The sequence below is a fragment of the Cyphomyrmex costatus genome, unplaced genomic scaffold, assembly GCF_001594065.2.
Source record: "Cyphomyrmex costatus isolate MS0001 unplaced genomic scaffold, Ccosl1.0 scaffold102, whole genome shotgun sequence".
Lineage (NCBI taxonomy): Eukaryota > Metazoa > Arthropoda > Insecta > Hymenoptera > Formicidae > Cyphomyrmex > Cyphomyrmex costatus.
Window position 1 is genome coordinate 336447 of NW_017274977.1, and position 6000 is coordinate 342446.

Here is a 6000-nt window from a genome sequence, read left to right on the forward strand (position 1 = left end):
GTGGTTTTATCGGTTCCTCTCGTTCAGAGTCAGTCGCGTAATAGCGTATCGCTTACCGCGATGTAACGGAATGCCGGTGGTAAGGCGGATAAATTTTTGATTGAAATTCTCGGCTACTTGCAATTTTAATCTCGCCCTTCGTGCCCGCACGTGTTTCGCATTCCGCGGAATTGTTCGTTAACTTTATCTATAAAGTTGCAAATCTACGCTTTTGGAAATGTTTTATCGTAAGCGTATATATGTATATTATTTTTCTATCTCTCCTTCACTCTCTTCTTTTTCCTTCTTTCTTTTTCGGTAGTAAATTCATAGGTAATATAAATTTCATTTCAATTTGTAACAATGTGACTTCGTGCACATTGCGAGTACATTGCGAGCAAATATCCAGAACAGAATTAAATAACTCTGTAAAAGGAGAGAGTTATTCGCGGAAAAATAAATCGCCGCACTTCTATAACAATGCAGTTGAGCTCGGCGCATCGTGCCGCAGGAAAGGGTTAACAACTCTACTCGATTCCGATTCCAACTCGACTTTACCCCAGATTTCTCGGTTTGCGGTGTTCAGTGTAGCACTGAAAGTTCGCGATCTTTAAATATTCGTTCTGACTGCGTTCTGACTGGTGGAATGCCGAGCGTGACTTGAAATCCATTTCATGGTGTTCGCTCAAACGCACGGTAGTTCCGTCGCAATTCAATTTTCTACTGAAAGTGAACACGAATGTGGAGAGAGTCACGGTTTTCCTTTTTATTATAAAAGATAGCATCCACCAAAACGACATCGACAACTCGATGAAATTAATGAAATAAGATAGATATGACAAGATATACATATAGACATGTAAGAAATATCTCACATTGTTATCAAGTAGTTTTATTCTTACTTTTTCTGTCTTTTAATTTTTACATATGTATATAGCAATCAGATGTGATTGAATTGGTTATTATTAACGCTACATTAGGTACCTATTATGGAAAAAATTTTCTTATATTCCTTCTGTATTTTAAAAAATAAATACTATTATATACAGTTATAGATTAAATAATAATCAAAATTTGTAGTTTTTAAAACATAATTTTTTGGAATAATGTTATAAACGTTATGTAATTATTTATACTATATGTTTTCAATTATTGCACTTTGATATTGAGAGAGTCAAAGAGAGATTAGAGAAAATAACATAAAAAATTAACTATTCACATTCTAATTATTTTCTTAACGTACTTTTCTCTAAAGTACATTGATCAATTTGGTTGCTGCCATTTAGAGCTCTATTATTATCGCACCTTCATTATAGACACCTCGGAGTTTCGACGTTGTATCAGCCACGTGCCATCCACTCAGGTGCGAATATTTGAGAATTTAGAGCTGTTGCGTACTTTCCCTGGTCACTGCCAAGTTATTAGTGTTAGTCTTTTGTATGTTGAAAATCCTTTAAGATTAATATTAAAGTTATTTTGCGCTGCCAATTTACAACTATCGATTGCCGAATCACATTACATTCTGCAGTATTAAGCTCGAAGATTTATTCGAAGATTTATTCGAAGAGTTGTCGAGTCGAATCTATTACCGGTATTAATTGTTATAAACAAGAAAGCACAGTATATTATTATTGTCACCATCCGTGTTACTCGCTTAACGAAATATATTGGATACTCATTTGTTATTATTATCATTATTAATCGCTGCTTAATTATTTCAGCTTCTCTCTATCTCGTTCTCCGACATCCTTTTCACTCACCGCGAATATCATTCTCCTCTGCCTTCCGTAGCTGAGCTGTCGATTATCGTCCGTCGCGGTAATTTGTTTGCGTTACGTATTTTTCCGAGCAAAATATAGTAATTGTGCGACAAGTGGTACGCTCTCTCGTGCCTGGCACCCATCTGAATTAAGAAAGCAATTAAGATCATTGTCAATTAATAGTAAACTGCTGAATAATGCAACAGATCAAACTAACGAAGAATTTAAAGACGAACCTTTATGCTCCTTAAAGTAACCTTTATCGTAATTGAAACTATCGCATAATTAAAGTTACAGAAAACGCGATGAAGTTGTGCCGTTACTCGTGAATATGGTTCATAGTGTATATTAAATCTCTCCGAAAATATATAATACTTTTTTTTAATACCAATTTTTTTTAGACCAAATTCTAAAAAAGAAAATACAGAGAAGTCAAACGTAAATCACAATTTCTATTAAAATATTTGGAACAAATATATATATATATATATGTATATAAAACAAAATAAAATAATACTATTAATTCTATTTTAACAATTTTTCTCTGCTTCATAGATATACTAATTTGCTTAGTTACATACAAACATTTATCATGAGAAGTAACTTTTTCTGATTTTCATCGTGTGCCTGACATGTGAATTAACCTGGCACCCGACTTTAAAAAAATGTTTATACATAAAATGATAGATACTAACGAAATTATTGTTACTACAAACAACTACAAACGAAATACTATCATTTTATGTATAAAAATTTAATTTTTTTAAAAGTAGGATGCTAGGTTCACAAAGGTACATTATGAAGGAAATAAAATTAAATGAAAACTTTCTATTCCAAAAATATTCAACTTTTTATTTTTATTTATAATTTTTTAATAAATATTTTTCCCTTTTTCCTTACTTTTCATCATAATATAATAATAACTACAATAATTGTAAGAAATTTAATTTCTCAATTATAATAGATTAATATCAAATAAGTAATAATAAGATTATCATTTTCTTTCATAACATTCATTAACTATTGTTTCCTGAAAATTTTATTGGTAAAGACAAAAAAATTGTATCTAAATATGAACGCAATTTGTCTTTTACAAAAAGTATGACAGTGTTATAGCATTTTACGAGTTTCTTTTTATAATAAATTAAATGTGATTTATGATATATATAATTTTGCAAACAATTTATGCATTGCAAAAAATAATTATTCTTTTGCTTTATACGATATCAATGTAAATAACACATTTACTATTTAATGGTAAATTATGATCGATATGTTTAATAATGTAAGTAACAATAAGCCCTATTTTGTATTTGTATTTATTTTACATTTGTGCATTCTTGTATGCATACCGATCGATAAACAGATATATATATTTCAGGGTTAAACATTAATCTATCGCAGCCCATCCATTTCAAGGCAATTGATTTATGAGATGTAATATTAGAATGCAATATTCACAAATCCATTATTTTTGATTAAAATAAAAGACAATTTTATACTCACTGAATGATACGCAGCGGAGTTGTAGACTGAACGTTGTAATTACATCGATCTGTAACGTAAAATTTAAATTAGAGCAATATGCGAAATACATAATTAATATAGAAAAAATTAGCAATTGAATACATTAAATTCTTTGCGTACATTGAATTTTTTAATAAGATAATTATAATTTATGCAAAACATAATAATTAAAAAAAATATTTCGTGAAATATAAAATACTTCGTAATTTTAAATTTTATAAAAATAACCAAGATATATGGTTAATTAATACATGATTATATAAAGTGGGAAGTATATAATAATAAACAATAAATTATTTATCTCAAGTTGCTCCACTATCACCTGATGCCTCCCACGTCTCCTCTTCCTTTCAGATATTTTCACTACACATCTACACTACATTCATGGGAACGTAATTATTTAAACGCGTGCATCAATAGTAAAAAAAATAACGGTTGTACACTCCCGAAATAAAAATCAATTAAAATCCGAACACTTGCTTAACTATCGGTGAAAACAGCCGCAATATTCAACGTGCTGATCAACACATAATTCAATTTACATTGGCTTCAATTTGTGCCAGTACATTGTTTTAGATACATTATGTTATGTTGGAAATATTACTAATGTACTATTGATAATATAATGTTATTACACAATCTTTTGTTACTTGTATTTATACGGGCCGATGTCATTATCTCGGGCTCCGAAAATTAATAACGGATGAACAATATATAAGGCGAAAAATACGAATCGCGATGACGAACAAATTAATATTCGATTCTCATTTCAGAAACGATTATTGTCCATAAATAGCCTGATAAAACAATTTATTATCTCTATCTCTTACCTCCTCGATTCTGATCTTCAATGAATAAATCACGCAAAATACTTGCTCTGATAAGCTATCGTACGACTCGAATCGATAATCACAAACGTTTCATTGATCACTTGGCAATCACGAATTACAGTAATTGTAGCATCTGTAGCGAGCCTGCGTTCGTGAGGACGTTCCGAAAGGTAATGCGAGGATACACGGAGTGATCGGTAACAAGCCCCCGCCGCGTCACCGCGCCCACGTGCGTCGCGTCGGGTCGAGTGACGTAGTAGCTACGTGTGACGATACAACGACGTTGTATTGACAACGGTCAGTTGAACGTTACCAAATGCCATGAGTTAGTCTATCGTTGACCTATTACACTACTCAAGTAACACGTACTGATGATGCGAATCGTTCTTGTTATCATCTCTTGGAATATGTACCCGGAAAGAATGATTTTGCTGAAATGTCTAATTCTAATATTTTAAACGCAGATTTGAAAATAATTTTATAATTGAAAATAATTATTTGTAATACCACTTAATTATTTTATCACGTGATTTTCAAAAATAGCGTAATGATTTGGAACACAACCCGTTACGTGTAATCTATTATCATTAATTACATGATGTCGTTATGTAAATCTGTCGCGTTACTTTTCGGTAAGGTATCTATCTGCAGATATCAGAGAAGCGCACAAATAATGCTCACAGCGGTATAAGCCCGAGTATTGTACCTAATTTAAAGATCATAAACTGACGATAATATCACTCAATATTTAAGCCCTTTGTGGATTTGGTTAGTACCCTCACATACAATTTTGTCCAGTGATAGAAAACTGTTGTCTGCACATGTGTGTGTGTGTGTGTGTGTGTGTGTGTGTGTGTGTGTGTGTGTGTGTGTGTGTATATGGCCGCAACGCACTCGGAAGAAACGAACATAGATATACTCAGCCTGACGAAACTCATTGTCATCCAATAATTCATAAAATGGACTGACAAACGTTTATGAAAATTGAATCCTTCCCACGATTGTATCTATTCATACAATTAGTCAAAAATTTAAAAATCATAAGACAATTTTTCATAATCCCAGTTTCACGTTTCATCATTGCAATCTAGTTTCTAATAAAAATGTCGAAGTTTGAGTCCTACAAAGAAAATTGCGATATTTTCATGATCTTGATTTACGGATCCTTTGTACATTTCTATAACTTATTTATGCCTTATTTGTTCGTTTGCCTATTGTAAGTATTATATGAAGAATTGATTTTCTTCCAGAAAATCAAGCTTGTCGTCAGTACGGATAGCCCGTCTTTTGGTCAGACACAGACTTTGTTATATTTTTAGTGCACTGCAGCTTCGATTCGATCTTTTAATCGTTGTCGTATGTTATTTGACAACGATGTAATTTCCTACATTAGATAACTCCACACAGAGACATCCTGTAGTATGAGAACAGATGGTCGAGATGGACAAGACAATATTCCTTCACATCAAAGAGTGGAATGACAACGTTCTTAAATTTTATGATTTTCTCTAAAACGCAGCAAAAACAAATACATTCTTACAAGACCTTTTTTCTTATTGTTAGTTTATCGATCCCCTACACACTCCATGACTCCACACGTTTTGACATTTAAATTCTAGACATCCTATCTTAAACACGTTGTGATATATTACAATTCTATCGATTGTGAACGTATATAATATATGATCAGTTCAGCCGTTATTGAGATCAGATAATCTCAATCTGCCGCCGGCTCGCATGAAGTAGCCACGGCAGTGTCGCTGCCCTTTGCTTAGCGCCGAGATTCTGCCGTGTGACTCCAGAGTGTATACATCATAATTTTATTATTATTACATACAATAGAAATGAAAACAAAAAAGAATATGATAGTGGATTTTTTAATTTTTTTATGAATATATATATAT